Below are 21,520 nucleotides of genomic sequence, written 5' to 3' on the forward strand. Positions count from 1 at the left end.
GTGCAGATATGGGAAGACAGCCTTTACTATGCTGATAGCAAGTCAACCCCGTACTCCCTGACCAGGTATCACCTGGCTCAGGGAGGTGACATAAGGCACAGAGCCTGCTCTCCACTAAGGTATTACAGTGCAGCAGCCCATGCACCTCTGCTGCCTCATTGAAGAAAATGCACCATTTCCAGCAGGGCATCTGAAGCACAGCCATCTTATTAGTCAACGTAAAGAACTGTGTCAAAGTTCATCAGATACATCTTCCACAAAAAGCAGTGCCAGTTAGGAAAAAAATAATTCCCATGCTTTACTTGTTTACTAAATTAGCTTTTATATTATTTTACCCATGTTTCTGTCTTGATGGATAAACAGGATGGTATAGTAAGCAGCCCCAGGCCCTGGAACAAATAATAATAATAACAACAACAATAACAATAATAATAATACACAACCAAATACTTTTGTTTATTCAGGTGTGCATCTTATTTTCCACAAAATTCCCATGAAAGCAAATAAGAGGTAAGGGGGTTATTAATCAAAAAGTCCTTATGTGGATCCATTTTGACACCTTTCTCATTTGAGTGATGTGGTTCAGTGTTTTTTTAATATTATTATTACTTATACATCACCACAGGTGAGCCTGATGCTTTACAGAGAACTAGAATGACAAGCCCCTGCCCTGAGGCGCTTACAGTCTAAATTAGATGTATAGAGTGAAAGATGATATCAAACACCAAAAAGAGGTGTGGATTTAGAGTGTTACAACAAGGAAAGAAGAGTATGTGCAGCCTCACGTTTCTAGTGCCTGGTTACTTCAGTTCCTAGATTTATATTTTGTATGATTATATGAAACAAATCAATTTAAAGACCAGGAATTAGAGGAGATGAATCAAAAGGTTAGGGAATAAAATAGGATTTATTAAGGCCCAACACAATAAGGAAAGTCTTCTTACCTATACTGTACTGTGTACCAGGTCCTACCAGTGGAATTATGATGGGAAGAGAGTTAAGGGAGGAAAACCACATTGACCTATCAATAAAAAGTTTTTATCAAATACTGACAGCACTCCAGCACATGGTAGTTTGTATTCTCTTACAGGCAGGTGGAGCCATTTCAGAAATTAATTACTCTTTGGGAGAAACACCAGCATTTCAGAATCAGGTACAAAACTTTTTTTTTTGCCTCATGAAATTGTCATTAGGAAAAAAAAACACAAAACCAACAAACCAACAAACAAAACACCATGAAGAACTTGGGTCTTTGAAACATTGCACTTGAATAGTTTTGTAACTTCTTTACCAGTGCAAGGAATCTCTCACTCAGTCTTCTCCCAATGTCCTTGTAGGCTCCCTGGATGCTATAGTAAATCATAGCAACAGAAGGAAATCCACACAGCTGTATCTTAGAAATCCACGAGACGTCATGTGCAAAGGCGTGTATTTATACTGCTATTACTGATGCTTATTTCCCTGTCTAAGGTATGATACAGGTCCCCCAGGATATTCATGTAACAAATAAGCCATGTGCGGATGGGAGTCAGGGAAAAAGAGACAGGGTCTCAATTTAACAAAAGTGTAAGATTTACCCTGTGGGGTCAGACCTATTTAATTCAGTATACAGTCTCCAACTGTGGCCATTGGCAGACTTTTACAACATTTAAGGACACTGTTAGAGTGATCCTTCCTTTGGTGCATCATCCCAGAACACAGCAATCAGCAGTCAAGGGACTTCCTCAGCCTAAGGTCACATTTAAACCGTTGAATCTAATTACCATAAAAAATCACCAAGTCAGCCCTTCATTAATTTATCTAGTCCCATTTTGAACTCATTTATACTTTTTGATTCCACAACTCCCTGTGGCTACAAGTTCCACAACTAAATTACACACTGTGAGAAAAAGTATGTCCTTCTGCATGTTTTGAAGTTATTCTCTGAAAACTACAAGGGGCAGCCCATGCTGAGTAACTCTTTAGTTAGTTTAGTTGTGCTAAGTAATTCATTACATAAATTTCTATACCCTTCTCTCTCTTTCCTCTTTTAAAAGTGAAGTCTACTGATCTATTTAGTTTGCTTGGCATTCTACAGCCTGAATATCTTGGTCGCCTGCTCTGGGTCTTTCTAGTTCCATTAGATCCTTTGTCAATAACCAAAATTGGGTAAGATATCCAACGTGTGGGCAAAGCACATATCTTAAAAGTAGCATCAGGATGTTTTCTTTTTCCTTTTGCCCTATCCATTTCTTTCTAATAATTGCTAACATGCTAATGGTCCTTCCAAATAAACTGATTCTGATTTCCCACCTCAGTGCAAAATCTATCATGGCCCTCACAAATCTTTTTTACTTGTTTAATTTCCACGTACTCCAGGATACAGTGAGGTGGAGCCAGCAAGGTCAGTTTGGTCATTGGTTGTTATTAATCTAACAGGTCTCTTACTCCGGGCTGAAACTGGTATGTACCTTCTCTGAGATTTCTTATTGCTCTTCACATGAAAGTGGCTTCATAGTAGAGAGCTAAAGTTGCAAAGTAGAAAAAAAATAAACTGCGTATTGTTTCTACAGCCAGTTTGGTCTGGTTTACTTTTCTGTTAGTCCTACAGCAGTGTAAGATATATATATATATACATATTTTACCCACACAGGTGAGTCACATCATGACACCAGATCCAGATTCAAATCCAAAACTAAACTGCTCTTCAGTTCTGAATGCTGTCTTCAGTTCTGAAAAGCTGAATCTTTACTGTAACACACACAAGATGGGAAATCCAGAGCTGGATCCATGTAGTAAATTTCTCCAAAGCTTAGCTTTAATAGATTAACTTCTGTCATGTTTACTAAGGTTATGTAGTTCTTTATCTTGAAAATACTTCACTGATAGCAATGAGAGTATTCAAGAAGTAAGGAATTTCACAAGATAACTAGCTACAGCAGAAAGGAACTTCAAGACTTTAAATTGAAAAGTGTATCCACTTTACAATTAGATCATTCTTCTCGAGAATTTTCTCAGTTTTAGAACTTGAATTAAAAAGAATCAAACACCTACTTTTTTTGAGAACGAAGTTTTAAGAACTGTTTAGCAAGCCCACACACATTCAATTATTTTAATCTTCAGTCATAAGTCAATACTTGCAGCACTTTAATCATTTTTGATTCCCTTCCTTGAACTCCCTTCAATTTATCAATGCCTTTTTAAATCCACATTTTGTAAAGTGGAATGGAGTCATTTTTTTGAAGAAATGAGTGGTCATCATCAATCTGTTCTAGTGAAAATAAATGTTGAAGACAAAATATACTTTTGAATAAAAAATAAGTATTATTTCATGTTGTAGAAAATCAGCATTCCCCCCTTCCTCCAAACCAAATAAATATTTCATTAGAATTACATTCATTAGGCTTTTTGATGCATTCATATGGATGTGAGATTTGGCTTTTGTTCTTGTGTTTGATTGGGTCTATTTTAATCTCAGAGAGCTAGTTAGTGTTAATGTGAAACTGATGGAGTCTTCACAGCACTCTGTGTGAATGAGAAGTCAGAAGGAACCAGTCAAAATACTGGTAAACAGATGGGTAAGCATGGTCAGATCTGAATTACACCATAACTGCTGAAGAGTCAAACAAATCCTAGTTGCAAGAAGCTTTAGGATTCTGTACCATTTTCTGCATTATTTAGAGACTGTCTAGCAAACAAATTAAGTTTGGGAAATTAAAAAAGTGGAAGCAGTCAAGCAAATTAATATGTCCTTTTTGTGCATACTGGTCTATGCACATTAAGATAGTTCTTTGACATTAATTCCTTGTTTAGGGATATTTTGATTCTGCAGCATGTGTACAAGCAGCAGTGAATAACCCTTCATCATATTCCAAAGTGATACTGATGGAAACCAAGCCTTAGTTAGGATCTTTGAAGGCAGCTCACTGCCTTCCCCAGCTAGACATGGGCTCATGGTATGTAATACTACAAGACCAACTAAAACAACCTTGGAAGGCAAAGGCAGGAACTGGAAGAATGAAGAAATGCCCACTGTAGGAGAAGATCAGGCATAGACTTAGGCACCTGAAGGTGCACAAGTCTATGGGACCTGATGAGATGCATCCATGGGTCCTGAGGGAACTGGTGGATGAAAATACTAAACCACTGTCCACCATATTTGAGAAGCTGTGGCAATCCAGTGAAGTTTCCAGAGACTGGAAAAGGGGAAACACAATCCCCATTTTTAAAAAGGGAAAAAATAAAGACCTGGGGAAGTACAGGCCAGTCAATCTCATCTCTGTGCCCAGCAAGATCATGGAGCAGATCCTCCTGGAAACTATGCTAAGGCACACGGAGAACAGAGGTGACTGGGGACAGCCAGCACGACTTCACTAAGAACAGATCATGCCTGACAAATCTGGTGGCCTTCTACAACAACATTACAGTATTGGTGGCTAAGGGAAGAGCAACTGATGTCATCTACTTGGACTTGTGCAAAGCATTTGACACTGTCCTGCACAACATCCTTGTCTCTAAACTGGAGACACATGGATTTGACAGATGGACCGCTTGGTGGATAAGGTTGGCTGGATGGTTGCACTCAAAGAGTTGTAGTTAACAGCTCAATGTCCAGGTGGAGACCAGTGATGAGTGTTGTTCCTCAGAGGTCAGTATCAGGACCAATATTATTTAACATATTTGTCAGTGTCATGGACAGAGCAATTGAGTGCACCCTCAGCAAGTCTGTGGATGACACCAAGATGCGTGGTGCAATCAACATGGTGGAGGGAAGGGATGCCATCCAGAGGGAGCTTGGCAGGCTTGAGAGGTGGGCCTGTGCAAACCTCATGAAGTTCAACAAGGACAAGTGCATGAGAATAAGGTATCTGGAAATATAAACATACTTGTATACTCCTCCCTGTTGCTTACTTAAAACTGACTGGAAAAATAACACATTAGAAGAAGCATCAGTAGTTCAGGATTACAGCACAGAATTTGGAGCTGAAGTTACTCTCCACTTTGTTACTGGTACATCTATGACCACAGATATTTCTGATGTACTCACCACTTGAGGCATATCTCAAGATGGTCAGCTAAAAAATGAGGCATTTGGAGATTGTAGCTTTCACTTCACTGTCCTTTTTTTCATTTATCCAAAGTGTGAGCATAAGCCCATGTTTGCAAAGAGCTCTGAGAATCTGGAGAGGAAATCCTTTTGCACAAAAGAAATGGCCACTTTTGTACTCAGTAAAAAATATTTCTAAAATATATGTTGACACTTCAGACCAAATTTACCCCATCTAGCTCCATGCACCTGAGTTTGTCTTAGATGCTGCTAGTAGCTAGTGGAAAATTACAGGCACTTGTGAGCTACTTGCATCTCAGTCAGTTTACTCAGTTTCTGTGGGTGCCTCTATGTGTATTTTAACTCTAGGTGGCACTTTACATTCCCCAAATACATGCCTTATGTAAAGTTAGGTGGTAAGAACCGTGGCATTTGTGTCCTGTAAACTGACTTGGAAATTTCAGTCTCCTTTCAAACAGACAATGCAAGGCTGACAAACTTTTCAAGCCAGGAAATGGCTGCAGTGACACCACCTCTGGGATTATGAGGAGCCATCTGCAGGCATTCTGACTCAAGGATTTACTAGAGACTAAATGTGTTGCTCACCTTCAATTTCAGTTCTAGCACTGCCCCATCCTTCTCAGTGTTCCTAGAGAAGAAGAAAAATACCTCAAGAATTCACTGCTGCACCTCCGTCGGGTATTTGCTCTTACGTGAGGTGAGAAGACGGATTTTAAACCTGGTGTGAGGGAAAAAGGCTCTGTCTGAGCATATATCTACTTATCCAGATATTGCTAAAGCCACTCAGGCTTCCAGGAAAAGACTTATTTCTTTGAAGGTGGACTATGCTGATCTTAAATTGGACATGTCTATATTACTTCCTGCAAAACTGCGTATCCTTTCTGAGGGGCATAAATTTCTTTTTTATGACTACGACGATGCAAAGCAATTTTAAATGCCCGGAGGAGAGCACTAGAAAAGACGAATGGAAAGGAATTGAATGATTCATTAGACTCTGAAGAAGATTTGATGAGGAATTCTATAATTCTGGACTTTTAATTTAATTGTGTCTCTCTTTATTACTTTTTCCCCTTCTTTACCTTCATGGAGCTTCATAAAAATATAATTTTTAAGAGCTCCTTATCTTGCAGCACACAGTAAGAAATATAACACTGTTTATTATGTTTGGACAGTATATTTGGGTTTTGAGGTTGGTGATTTATTGGTCTTCTCAGGTACTAGCTATACCTGTATACCTGGAAAGTCCTGATTCCTGTTTCGGTAAAATTATGCCTTTGGTATAAATTTCTTACTATTTTTGAACTTTATAGCATTTTCTATAGGTAGGAGATGAGTGCTATGACCTCTCTGCTTATTTGCTCAGGTGTTGACTAAAATCTCTTCTCTCTCACATCGCTCCAAGGCACAAGAGTGCTGCTGAAATCAATGGAGTTGTTTCAGACTTACACTGACCTGTGAGTACAATCTCGTCAGTGTCTGTGTTCAAGTATTCTTGTGGACATTGTTGAGCTTTAGATCCAACTATGAACTTTATCATAAAATTTTCAATTTACATTTTGGAGGTCTGAGATTTTCCTTGATAAAATAACTCTGCACACCAGACACTCAGGTGCTACAAACAAAATTCTACCAATTTATATGAGGTGGGATTCTAGCCTCCTAATTACCAATCTGATTTAACTCCATTTCAGTTGGCTTTGGTTCAATCTCACAGGATGCCTGTAAAACACCTTTTCTGGTGCCTGTTCTCTTTGCCTTTCCATCAAAGATTTAGTTGATTTCTTTGTTCTCTAGTACTTTAGGCTAAGGATCACCTGCACATCAGCTATTCAAACTGTTGCATTAAAGGATACTTATCAGAGTCAAGCGTTTGCCTGTTTCAGAGCACTGCTAAAGGCTTTCACTGAGGCAGTTTCACAAAGTTGAATGTATTTAATAAGGTGACAGACATAACAGATTTGGAATTGCCGGTGATAAATACACTTACTGCAGCAGTGTGAATATATGATAACAGTGTTAGCAAAATGCTATCCCGAGTATTCCTCACCAAAAGGTGGAGGTGCAGAGCTTACCAAGAAGGTGTCCCTGTCTTGGTGGAGAGGAAAGGAGCACAGCCCGTCGACTGCCTCTTCTGGTTTTCCAATTTCTCCCCCTCCAGTTCTTCTTTTTTTCTGTTTTCTTTCTAACAATAGCTCTCCTTTTATATCCTAACCTTCATCTGTTCCTCCCCAGGGTGACATTTAGCATGATTTGGGTGGAGAATCAAGTACTATAGTCACATATGTTTAGTATGTACTTCATTAAGCTCATGATGGTATTCAGGGGTGCGAACTTTAATATTCATTTCACAAATAATGAAGTGAAAGGTTTCACTCCAGGCACTGTGGCCTTCAAGATTCTTTTTTGCCGCCACAACAGAACTGTCCTGCCACCGCAAAACTCACATGCCATGTTTGCGGACCTCCATCCACAAAGTTTGTATAAGAGACAAGCAAGAACAAGCTACTCAACTCCCCTATGCCCAAGGCTGGTGCTCATCAGTGACACTAAGTCTGACTATGCTTCATAAAAACGTAAGTAGCCAAACGCTAAAAGACACTTTCTTAACATTGGTGAAGGTAGTAGAAAACAAATTAAGTATTCTAATTTCATGTTTATAAACTGTGAACAGTTGAGCAGAAGCATGAATTATTCACATGTGCGGACACCATATGCATAAATTATCCCAAAGCATTCTGCCAGATCTGCCAGCACCTGAGAGGAGCAAGACGGGAAAGATTTTTCTTTCCTAAGAGAAATGCAGAGCTAGAAAAAGGTATATAGGTGCACTTGCCCCTGGATTACATTTTCTAAAGTGACTTTTGCTACTCCATGCTGAGTTCCAGGAAACAACAGTCCCTTCTCTCCTCCTCATTGGTTTCTCACCCCTGCAAAATTTTCCTACATTTTCCAAGCCGCTTTTCATCTCGTCGAGAATATTTCCCTGAGCAACTTTATTATTAAAAATCTTTTCATTTTTTTTCACAAGTTCTACCACCTACATTTTCAGAGTACCCACGCCATTTGTCCTTCCTTCCTTCTCAGCAAAACATTTTTACACATTTTTATTTATTTATTTATTTATTTCATTTTACAAGTAACGTGGCCAACGTGATTTCAAAGAATCATCATCTTTGCATTTGCTAAAGTGTAAGTAGAGTGCAGTCCTCAAAGTTCATGCATGGCTAGAATTTCTGTAAATTCATTAATATTTTCAAATCAGCTAGGAGAAAGCAAGGAACAAATAGTTACAATACTTCAATGGTGACCCTTTCTGAAACAATCCAACAATAGGCTTCTTTTAGTTGACCATTTTCATGTCAAGCACTGAAACATAATTTTCTTCCCCCTCACTACTTAACTTAGGTAATTCAGAAAACCATTGACATGGTTTACCTATGAATATATTTTCTCAGTGTGACTCAGTAGAACTGCTCCTCTCCTTAATATTTGGTAGGCCCTTATGAAAGTCTTTGCATGGTCAAGAGTGTGTGTGTAAATCTAAAGCTATACAGATAGGCATACCTCTCTAGGTACAAGTGTAAGAATAGGTATAAGTATATTTGGTATTAAATCGAGCAAACTTATGTATATAGGATGTAGCTCTAGGACTACCCCATTTTAACTAGTAGTCAATGTCACAAATTTAAAAATACTTGTGGGGTTTTACAACAGATGAACTACTGCTTTTATATGCTTCCTGAACACCAATAAATCTGAGTGAAACCTCTACTAGTATAAAGAACAGCACCAGATTTCTGAAAGTCACCTTCATTCAGTTAACCAAGAAGCAATTTAATAATTAGGGTATTTAAAGTTCACTTAGATCATTAAAAAGTTCCTTTATAATGGCATTCACCATTATTCTGTAACACTGTGAAAAAACTCCATTGTCTGAACAGCGGTACAGAAAGTGAAATACCACAACGTACAGAGGCAAAATATGTAGTTATCTAAACAGGTTCACAGGCCACCTGGATCCTAGGCTTTCAGCTGGATTCAGAGAGGATCCAAATCTCATCTCACATTTGCTGATGCATCCATATTTTTTTTTGTTTTCACCTGAACTGTAGTTGCTGGTACAAGAGCCATAGCATGCAAGCTATTCAGCAAATGTGATCATTCACCTGAATGATTTTAAAACAACAGTCACCTCCCCATACCACTCCTCTACTTCTGTCTCTGCCAGTTGCACGAATGGAGAGCCTATGGATAGCAGCAGTAGCAGACAGCAATAGGCAGGAAGCCTTCATTTTGCTCCTGAAAGTTTAGTGTTCATAAAAAGAACCCAGCTTTCCACCCATCAGAGCTGAAGGAGGGCTACAGTGCTCAGGTAGAAACCTGCTGGTCTAGAATACCTAAAATGCATTTTAGAGGAAAGTTAGCCATTCTGAATGTGCCACTTAATGCCTCTCAAATAATGGGACCCATTGCTTACACTGGAATTGGGCTAGCAGTTTATGTGGGAGAAGACGCAAAACTCACCCCACACCTGCAAAGCTAGGCAGATAGTCTTCAACTTTTGTCTATTATGATCCTTAGCGTTTCTTACACAGCCTTCCTAGAGCAAACACAGGGACACAACTTAACTCTTTTTAGCTTTTTACTTAGCCAACCAGCTAAGATATTTTAAATGCTCCCTCCCTGTTCTGAAATCTGTATGTTTATGTTTGTGGGACAGCCTTAAAAAATGCTCAAAGGTTTTCTTCCACCAAGGAAATACAAACATCTTCACTTATGGTCCTTTTATAAACTGCCCTTTAATTCAAATGCCTAAACATTTATTTAAAAGCCAAATTTTAGCCACATTTAAGAATCTCACTATTTCAATTTCTATTATCATCCCGCAATTTCCTATTAGAACTGTCAGCATTTTGTTCTTTTTTCAGTACAACTTGTAATGCTTTACTTGACTACCTGAATTTTTGTAGGGTCAACAACATTAACATGATGTATTTGAATCTCAGGGCACATGTGAGCCTGTCTATGTCCTTATGTTTATGCACACATGCATTTTCCATACCTCTAACTCCTGGAACTACTCAAAATCCCAAACATACCCTTGTCCTAGACTTGTGTTTCTTGCCATTGCAGACTCATTAACAGGCTTCTGTAGTGATGCTCATGTATGCAATGTTACACTCACTGTCCTTTTGGAAAAAGAAAAAGAAAAAAAAAAAGCTCTTTTCAGAGCACTGCATTACACCATAATAGTATAATTCCTTTGATTACAAACCAAACGAGAAGAAAAGCACCCACACCCTCATCTTCTGAGATACACTCAATTTCAAATAAAAGTAATAGTTATTTAACAACTGTGCCTTTTAGAGAAAAATAATGCTCACATAATCACTGTATTCAGATCAGTATATTATTGTAAACTCAAGAGAGGGGATAGACAGAGGTGGGAGGGAAGAAGAAAAATCTAAAATACTCCTTCTGACCAGGTATATATGTTTTCTCCCAGCAGAGTATTTTCAAATGAAAAAATATGACTCTCTTCTTTTAATGCACTGAACACCAATCTGCCTATACTACAGACTAACTGCTACTATTTAACCACTAAACGTTTATCTGGATTCTGCATAAATAGAAACAGAAGCAGTGTTTCTAACATCTGTCGTTGTTAGAATAACCATGTTGCTGTGCAATGATTATGTTGGGATCCTTTTACAAAATGAAAACAGTATTCATTCGCAATTATTCATTACAATAGGGCCTGCTCTCCTCCTGTGATTGTTATTTAAAATGAAACAGCTCTCTCGTTTTCACTGACTAAAACTGGCTTATCAATGAGCTTTTCGCTTACAGATAAATTTTCCTCTGGGTCAATCCAACTTAATTTTAAGGGGTTTCATTGCATTATATTATAAATTAATTACATCAGTTGCCTGAGGTTTAATGCACTTTAACGAATAGTTAATGCACTGCTTCAGTTCTCAGTGAGAAATTACTCCTCATACTGTTATTTCAGACTCATGCTGGTTAGGATTACTCTTCTGTCTTGTTCCATTGACATGATCCCATAACAGGATGAACGTATTCTGAGCTAAACATTTAAACAATAAAAGGGAGAGAACAAGTGACTACGGGAATATTAATGAGCACGGGAACTTCAGCAGGGCAGCAATGAGATGAAAAGAACATTGCTATTAAGGAATGTTTTCACTCCTGCCTGTCTATCACAGGGCCAAATCTTTAGATAAGGGCTTTTCAGCATGATACAAGATGTTATCAAATGCTGTTGTACAATATTTAGTCTCAAGGGCTAACTTAAAAGAAATGGCATCAACTATAAAACAAAACAACACACCACCACCAATGAAAAGTGGAAGGTGAGTACAGCAAAGGGTTGTAGTTTGGTACACAGTTATTATCACAGCTTTGCTCTTCCATAGAGCTGGTTTTTATCTGGACTGGATATCAGCGATAAGGATACTTTATGTCTATACGTGTCTGCTTGCGCGCATGTGTGTATTCCCTCCTTACAAGGGGAATGTGAAAGTGTAGGGGGGGCAGAGAGAGTATAAAATTGAATGCAGGCTGCCAAGATGGAAATGATATTTGTTTTCTATCACACCAGAGATGCACCATTCCAGCTTTTGTCCTTCAAAGCTGTGAGAGACCACGCTTTAATGCCTGCAGGTTGACCATGCATTGTTATTATACAGTCTTCATGTTCACATCATGTGTCATCTGACCAAAGGAGAGTCTACAAAGTGAAAGCCTCATGCAAAATTTATGCTTATATGGCTGTTTCAGTCAGTGGAAAAATCAATACTGCAGGCTTGATGCACAGAAATGACTGAGTGCTCTCTGACTGACACTAAAAGCACTGGGAGATTGAGGGGCTGCATTTGCTGTTCAAGGAATTGAGTGTATTAGAGCTCTTATAATAGTCTGCTCACCTTATATTAGCCTTTCCTTGGGATTATTTTTTGATAACAATTATGATTGTGGGGTTTAAGGCAATTACACTATTACAAAGAAAAAGCTGCTTTTTATGTCCTGTAAAGCTGTCATATATTTCACACCACAACTGCCTTCCAATTATTTTGCTACAATGCACTTTGGAAGCAAAATGTCCTAACTGATATATATTAGTCCTTTATGTTTTATAAATAAAAATCAAAGCTGTAATGTAATCCTTCAAAAGAAGCTTCTCAGTTTCCCAGATGTTATTTTAAAAAGCATAAAATGCAATGTGTGCTGTAAGTCTTAAAAAAGACAAACATGGTATCTGTTTTTATATGGGAGGGTAACACAAGCCAGGGATGTTGCACACATTGTGCAGACTGTTGTAGCTCAAAATGCTAATACTGCCCATTAAACATGGACAGATGTGGTCCACAGAGTTTAACATCAAAACAAACAAACAAAAAAGAAAAAGAAAGAAAAAGAGGGAGAGAGAGGGAAAAACAAAAACAACAACAAAACAAAGACCAACTCCTCAAACGTGTTTTGTTTCTTTTTTTTTGAAAACAGGATTCAAGGTATAGTGTAATGTTAAGGTGAACACCCTGCAAAATTTTTTTAAAGACTCAGTGAATACTTCTTTATACTTCTTTATGAGACATAGATGGGGCTGTCAGAAAAAAGATCAAGGAAAATTAATACTTGAAATGAGGAACAAACTCTGATAATCTACTTTAAGAAAATTACATATATTCCCTCCATCAATAAATACCCCTAGTGAGAACAGGAATGCATTTGCACTGCATTTTTGTGACTGTAAATACACAGAAATATTTTATTAGATGGTATTACAAGCTTTTCATCAATGTCTTCTACTTTTGTTATAACTCATAGGTAATGAGTAAAATGATTAATGAAGATTGTAAGTGAGGATTAAGAAAAACATTGGTATTTGGTTTAGAAATTCCTGAATTCCATAGCAACTTTTATAATATTATTACAAAATATTCTTCATTCCCATATTCAGCTTTCTTGACAGCCATGCACATATTTAGCTGTGCTCATACTTTCAAAACATTCAGTAATGCTGATTAATTAGAACAAGTCAAGCGGGCGTCTTTATTTCAAATTCAAACCATCAAAAGTGAGGTGGGTAAAAAATATGGCCCTTTCTAGCCATAAACCAAATACAAATTGATCAAAGACCAAACACACAAATTGCTTTCTGAAACACAGAAATAGAATAACTACTACGTGGCTGAATTCCCACAAATTACAAATGATGGTGTCTGGAGCTCCTGCAGCACAGACCTAGCCACTTGTGAGCAGCTGAGTGCAGTATCTTTCCCAAAAACTTTCACATAGGAGTTGTGTCTAATAGATAAGTAGTACCAGCTGGAGCATGCACCCATGTATCCTAACCACACAGTTTTAGCTCTTTTCTCAAGCAAGAATTTCTGTGAATAGGGCCTGCACATTTGGACTAAATTTGACATCACATTTCTGTGTGGTACTGTATTTGTGTGTGTAGGGGAGGATGTCAGCCTTTTGAACTTGGAACCACCACGAAACAGCTGCCACCCACAGAAGCCAGATTGGTACAGCTATAAACCATCTCGGAAGCTCCATGCAACATGCTTTTCTCAGACACCACTCCCAAGAGATGAGAGGTATGACTTCATTAAAAATGCTGGAGTGGCCAACTTTCCTCAGTTAAAGGTCTCCAGTTCCGTGTTGTTACACTAATCCTCTGTCTGAAATCAGAAGAAAGTTTGTATATGCACCCATTCAGGCCTTCCTGGAGCACAAGAAGGGACCACTGCAGGAATTGGGTTGATTGTGTAAATGAATGAAGCCTACATGGGCAGTAGGAAGCAGATTCAGTGAATTCTTTCTGGAAAGAGGCTGAATTTTCATCTACGTGTTGAGAGGAGCAGAAAGGAAGAGAGAAGGCACCTGCTGACTCAATGGCTGATTGATGCCTGATAAGAACTAGTCAATGTATAGTCACATTGTAGCTCTATGGGAATTGTCTGTCAAACCTCAGCTGCTTTGTCTCTGTACAAATGCTGAAACCGACTTTCTCCTGCTGATTGGAGAAAAAAACAAAACAAAAACAAACAAAAAAACACACACCAAAAACCAGGGAACACAGAAATGGCAATATATGTTAGACTATGGTGGCTGTTGCATAAATCCCTAGCTTGTCTGTCTTTGTCCACCACAATGGGGAAAGGCTATAGAAACATCTGGAGGGCAGAAGAATACGTGGGGCAATGCACATTTCTACCGGTCATAACAGAAAAGAAAAAGGCCTCGGAGGGACTGAGGATTGCTTATGGTAAACTAGCTTTTTGTTTTAAAACTTCTTCCTTTTTTCTTTGTGCTGTGCAGTGACATACTTCTTTCTTCAGTAGGCCCTTCAAAAGAAGACAAAAAGAGGAAGAATTGCAGAGTTTCCATGATAAAATACACTATTTTTTTCGATATCTCTTTTCTCTTAGCGTAAATGTTTTACTGTGTGAATAGTTAATCCTCATTAGAAATAAATCAGCACAACAGCAGTGAAAACACAGTTTCTAGTGTTGAGCAGAGGCATGTGAGGAATGAGAAAGAAGATGGATTTCAGGGTCACAGATGACTTGCTGGAAGGAATCAACACCACCCTGTTCACAAACTGTTATATTCATCTTTATTAGCTTTCATGCCTCATCAGGCATGCCAAATGAAAGAACAAAGTCTGTGGAACAGAACTATTTCAGAAAATGAAGATGTCCCACCATCAGATAAATGCTGAGCCAAAGACCCACAGCTCTCTTCTCAACCCTTTGCTACAGCTCTACTCCCTCTGGCTGAGCTGGGTTCTCCACCAGCTTACAGGACTTGCCTTTATGAAGATGACAAAACCAAACTGGCTAAAACCTTCTATCTTGAAGGGGCTCCGGACTTTGGATCCAAGGTAACTGAGGATAAGACATGGCTAGATGTTTATACAGTGTGTTCCTTTCTTCCTGTTGCATACTGAAAAACTGTTCACTATAGCTGTGAAAGAAGTAGCTACACTTCACTCAAAAACAGAAGTTCTCTTTCCCCTAGACCTTCTCTCCCCAAAACAACCAAACCAATGAAAATTGCACACTAAAGTCAACAATGTGTTAAAACTTGAACACCAAAAGTAACAGTAGCTAAGGTGAAGGTTACTTGCTGAGTACTAATGCATTCAATGCTATATAGGATACACAGGTTTTGCTTCAAGGATCTTAACAGTTCACTGACAAATTCTCACCCATAGACATTGAAGAATCAACTTGAAGTACCCATATACCTATTCCATTGTCCCCAGATTTATAAAGCTTTACTAGCAAACTTTGGGTACGTACATATTGAACTGAGACCTTGGCTTAATGCACAGCAGCTAGCTTTTCTTCCATTGTGTGCATTGTGCATGCAGCGTATCTGATCATAGCTGAAACTGTGAGCTGCCCAAGACAAGAGTAATTGTGTTAATGTGCATTTGTGGAGTTCCTACCACATGAGGTCTTTGATCAGTGTCTCTAAGTGCTACTGGAGTACAAATAAACACTAACACTACCAGCTCTTCTCAAAGAGCTAAGCGTTAGTTAATGTGAAAGGTACTATAAAAACACAGAGAAAAAATTGTATTTAAAGCCTTTTAACTGTGAAAGGGCAAAACTATAGCAGGAAGAGAGGATAGAAGGAAAACTGGAAATTGCAGGTATGGTGGACTTCAGCCTCTTAACTGCAAATCCTGACACTTTTTAAAAAATACTAAATGCATGCATGTACACACAGTTACAGACTAAGCAGAGCTTTGTCTACTTCCCTGCTGCTATAAATAATCGTTGCCAATACATTCTTGGCATGGATATGAATGAGCAGATTCCTTGAGAAGGAGGCCCATGCATGTGACAGATAATTCAGAAGATGCTGCTCAATGCTTGTTACAGAAATATTTTTAGGCTACAATAACTGATTGACCAAAAGAAGGGAGGAAATGTTATCAAAATGATAGGCAATAAAGAGAACTTTAATGTAAAGGATCACAAATAGGGACAATGTATTGGTAGCAGTGCAAGGCTTTCCAAGAGATCAGACTGACAAATTCAGACCCTAGTGGCTGAGCTCAGGAGGTACATGAAGCTGTAATAGCATTTATTAGGAAAAGGAGAGGGAAAAAGATTGAAATAAAAAGATACAGAAAAAAATCTTCTAAAATTCTAAAAAAGCCTTTTGTTAATGGTAGAGAACAACTATTGGAACTGTTTGGAAACATTAGAATGGCAAGTTTGGGGAAAGGCTTGCAGGGGAAGGAATAGGGAATTCAAAGACAGGTTATGTGACAGACTAATGGAGGGGATGTTGTCAGAAGTGACAGATGGTGGATAAAGTTGAGGCACCTCTTTAAAAACAAAATGTCAGAGACAAACCAAGACACGTACAGGAAAGTCACAAGTAGATAGACACACCCATAAGTCAGCACTATGAACACTCTGGCTGAAGGTACATTGACGGATGACAAATCAGCATAGTTTTCAATTAAATCCAACAAAAACTAATTTCATAATTACAGATTATTTCATGTTCTCTGCATAAGAACGATAGTTTCACTGCCTCAAAGCAGCATACCTTGAGCGTTGAGTTTTTTTTCCATAAATAGTTTAGTATATTTATTATTTAAAACATCAGGTTTGAAGGAAATCCGCTAAGAAGCAGTTGAACAGGTTGTGTCTACTGGTACACATGTATTTTGCACAACTATAAAGGCGGTTGGGCGGGGTAGCTTCTCTAACTTAAAATGGTTTCTCACTTTCTTACGTTCTTCCTGTCTACATTCTGTCTTTAGTGAGTAAATGCAACCACCTTATTTTCCTCAGTGAGATTAACCATTGGTTTACTTTGCCTTGTTCTCTTTCTTAAAAATTTCATGAAGAAACAAAAAACAAACAAACAAACAAACAAAAAAACTCTAGTTGCCTATAACCACTGACAAAGTACTCAGATGGGAAACTTATTTTGCAGCTTGGTTCCCCTATGAAATTTTTTGTGTGGAGCCCTATTAGACTATTATTTAGCCTTTTCAGCTCTTCCATAGTAACATCATAATTTAAATGTATTTTGTTTCAAACAAAGAAAGCATGCACTAGAGTACAAAAGGCCTGAAACTGCCAACCTCAATTATGCTGAGTAGTAGAAATCAGTGGAATAATATTATACTTTAAGGTACACCTCAACGTAGTAAAGTCACGTATTCTAGAACAGCAATGCTCGACAGTTGGCATAAAAAACCTCCCTCACACCTTTAACACCTGTGAATTTCACATATACTTTATAGTATAATCTATGTAGTAATATCTAATATGTTACAAGATTAACTAAAAAAGAATGGGAAAAATATGATGTTATAAAAACAAGAATCTTGCAGCTGGAGGATATTCTGGATTCTACCCCTAATTTTAAACCATCACCTTCTGAAAGATAAGCCTATGTTTCTGAATTCATAGCTGGATGTATACCAAAACTAACAGTATTTTTTCCTTATGCCAAATATTTAACTCTAGAATGTCGTATTTGTACCTATATGGGTGTATGTTTGTTGATCTAATGGATTGAGCAAGTTAAAACAAGGTTCTATGGTTAGCTAGCTATACAATAAAATATAGACAATTAGTTAACTCAGGATTTTAAAGAAGTCAACAGATGTGGAAAGTCATTATTCAGTTCACTTCCACTGCTCTTGTAGTTAGAAAGGGACAGTGACAGCACAGAGGAGCTGCTGTGACACTCCTGAAAAGCCACTTGTTTCTGAAAATCAACAGATTTCAACAAGTTTGAAGGTAGTTGCTCCTAAAGAGAAGTTACAAACAAGAGGAAGACAGCAAAAGCCAGCAGCTATTTTTTTCCCTTACATTTGCATTCAGCTGTCAGGGAATTTGTTAATTAAATACTAAGGATTGCTTCAGAGGGAGAATTTTTAGTACTAATTTTCAGGGAAAAATTGAAGTGTCTCAATTCAACTCTGTCTTCAACTGTTTCTGGAATATACAATGCTTCTGAGATGACCAGAAGAATCTATGATTCGTGAACCTTCCAGCTTTTGGCTATCAAAGAGTTGAGTGCAGCTGCTCTGCTGCTGTTGCTCTGAGAACCACCCTCTGCAGAAATCTCTCTTATCCCAGCACTGCCCTACCCAAATTAGCTTGTAAGCAGATTAAGAGGTTTCTCACATTCTGTCCTTTGCGCTTCAATTAACGGTATCATTCCTATGCCCTTCCTTGTTTAAAGGAAGCAACTAAGTCTTCTCTCCCTTCTACCATATTATTAATGTCTCATAACTATCCAAATGCTCCTCATGAGGAAACCTCCAGCTTCCTCTTCATATTCTCCCTTCTTCAGTTCTCTTTCCAGATACTACCGCCCTGATGTCTTCCAAGGGGAGACTGACCAAATATGATGTGATTACAGCTCTCTCGTTCTCTAACTATCGGTTTCTTACTGGTTCTGCTACTGGCCCCAATGACTAGGGTCCTCTCTCCTAACTGGAGATGCCCTCATCGACTTTTGTTCTTCACCTTTCATGCCCTGATGGCTCTTCCTTTTCAAAATACTAATTTGCTTTAGTTTTAGAAAAAGAAATATATCAGCTTTAACATTATCTGACACTACAACTACTGCTTCAGAGCTGCCTCCTTCAGTTAATTAAAAATTAAACATACACTCACAATCACAGCCTGAGGTTGTTTAGTAATGTTACCATGTACCTCAAAAACCTGTTTCCCATCATTTGCACTCAACTAAACCAGTTCAGATTCCGTGCTCCATCATGGAGCACCTCTCGTCTCCCATTTCTAATTGCTTCATCGGCATGCCTTGCAGAAGATCTTTGTAATCCCTCATTCCAGCTTTCTGTCACACCTTCTTTGGATCCTCTTCTTGGTCCCCCTAATACTTTATCTGAGTAATCTCAAAGACACAAATTCAACTCCATATATACGCTGACAGCAAACAAATCTGCCTGTCAACTCCTAAATCCTAAAGACTCTTTACACATAGCGTATTTTAAGGTTCTCCCTATCTACTTTGACAGCCAAAACTCTCATCCAAAGTTTCGGCACCTTACATCTCAGTTATGGCAACATCCTCTTTTTCTCCCAGGAAGAGAAATTGGTCTCCTTTTATCCATTTAGAGAGCTGCTGGTTCTCCAAGGCTGCTACTTGAGATGTCTTTTATTTAGCTTACCCTTTTTTCATCGCATCAAATACAAGCTGCTTGTTTCCACTTTCAAAAGATTTTTACTGCACACCTTTGCCCTTCCTTTTCCCCCCTTATCTCTTATTTACTCCTCAAAGACAGATGGTTCATATTATGACCATGCTGATCATGACTGTTTTACTGTTTCTTCTTATTCCCTGACCACATTCATTTGTGGTCTCCTGTCTTCCATGTAGCTTTGCAACTGGATTGCTTAGGCACCAATATAAAGGAAATGATAAAAAAGCAACCAAAGAAAAATAATAATGGTTTGTTGTTGCTGATTTTTTGTTTGTTTGTTTGTTTGTTTGTTTTCAGAGATACCTCTATCTAGGAAGTCTACCCAGAGAAAATACAACTTCAGGGCAAGTTCTGCCCCAGTATTCAGTGGAAATAGAATAATAAAGAGATGCTGCAAACTTCTGGGTATTTGATACCTACCTTTAGGATTCAAAGGGAAATCTTGTACCCTAAAGCAAAACCAACAACCTTGAGAAAAACTCCCGTCAAGTCTATTGAACTGTTTGAATTTAGGACTCTCAGTGGACCACGTTTCTCTCCCTCTGTCCCCTTAGCCTTCCAGGAAAGCACAAGGGAGGACAAGCCCTTCTGACTGAGGGTGGTGCTCCCATGGAATATGTCTGTTAGGACATACAGAATCATAGAATCATAGAATCATAGAATCATAGAATATCCCGAGTTGGAAGGGGCCCATAAGGATCATCAAGTCCAACTCCTGGCACCGCACAGGTCTGCCCAAAAGTTTAGACCATGTCACTAAGTGCACAGTCCAATCGCTTCTTAAATTCAGACAGGCTTGGTGCAGTGACTACTTCACTGGGGAGCCTGTTCCAGTGTGCGACCACCCTCTCGGTGAAGAACCTCTTCCTGATGTACAGCCTAAACTTCCCCTGCCTCAGCTTGACACCATTCCCACGGGTCCTGTCACTGGTGATAACAGAGAATAGGTCACCTGCCTCTCCACTCCCTCTCGCGAGGAAGTTGTAGACTGCGATGAGGTCTCCCCTCAGCCTCCTCTTCTCCAGGCTGAACAGGCCCAGTGACCTCAGCCGCTCCTCACACGTCTTCCCCTCTAGGCCCTTCACCATCTTCATCGCCCTCCTCTGGACACTCTCCAACAGTTTAATGTCCTTTTTGTACTGTGGTGCCCAGAACTGCACACAGTACTCGAGGTGAGGCCGCACCAGCACAGAGTAGAGCGGGACAATCCCTTCCCTCGACTGACTAGCAGTGCCATGCTTGATGCATCCCAGGATACGGTTGGCCCTCCTGGCTGCCAGGGCACACTGCTGGCTCATATGCAACTTGCTGTCAACCACAACCCCCAGATCCCTCTCTGCAGGGCTGCTCTCCAGCGTCTCGTGGCCCAGTCTGTACGTACAGCCAGGGTTGCCCCGTCCCAGGTGCAGGACCCGGCACTTGCTTTTGTTAAACTTCATGTGGTTGGTGATCGCCCAGCTCTCCAATCTGTCCAGATCTCTCTGCAAGGCCTTTCCACCCTCATCCGAGTCCACAACTCCTCCAAGTTTGGTGTCATCGGCAAATTTGCTCAGAACACCTTCTAGTCCTACATCTAAATCATTTATAAAAACATTGAAGAGGACTGGCCCTAAAATGGAGCCTTGAGGGACCCCACTAGTGACCATCCGCCAGCCAGATGTGGCCCCATTTACCACAACCCTTTGAGCCCTGCCCGTCAGCCAATTGCTCACCCATCGCATGATGTTTTTGTTTAGCTGTATGCTGGATATTTTGTCCAGTAGGATCCTATGGGAAACCATGTCAAAAGCCTTGCTGAAGTCCAAAAAGATCACATCAGCTGGTTTCCCTTGATCGACTAGATGGGTGATCTATCATAAAAGGAAATCAACTTTGTTAGGCAGGACCTACCCCTCATGAACCCATGCTGGCTGGGACCAATGACTGCATTGTCCCCAAGGTGCGCTTCAACAACTTCAAGGATCATCCTCTCCATAATTTTACCAGGCACTGACGTGAGACTGACAGGCCTGTAATTGCTAGGGTCTTCTTTCTTACCCTTCTTGAAAATTGGCACAACATTTGCCAGCTTCCAGTCCAATGGGACCTCACCAGATTCCCAAGATCGTTGAAAAATAATTGAGAGAGGTCCTGCAATGACGTCTGCCAGCTCTTTAAGCACCCTGGGATGAATCCCATCCGGACCCATGGACTTGTATGGATCCAGGTGGAGCAGAAATTCCCGCACA

General features: G+C 39.3%; 1 protein-coding gene across 1 annotated transcript in view; it reads right to left on the bottom strand.

The window, feature by feature from the left end:
- POU6F2 (POU class 6 homeobox 2) overlaps positions 1-21,520 on the bottom strand; it is a 307,800-nt gene that overhangs the window by 140,636 nt on the left and 145,644 nt on the right. The gene's annotated exons all lie outside the window — the stretch shown is intronic.

This window comes from Cygnus olor, chromosome 2 (assembly GCF_009769625.2).
Source record: "Cygnus olor isolate bCygOlo1 chromosome 2, bCygOlo1.pri.v2, whole genome shotgun sequence".
Lineage (NCBI taxonomy): Eukaryota > Metazoa > Chordata > Aves > Anseriformes > Anatidae > Cygnus > Cygnus olor.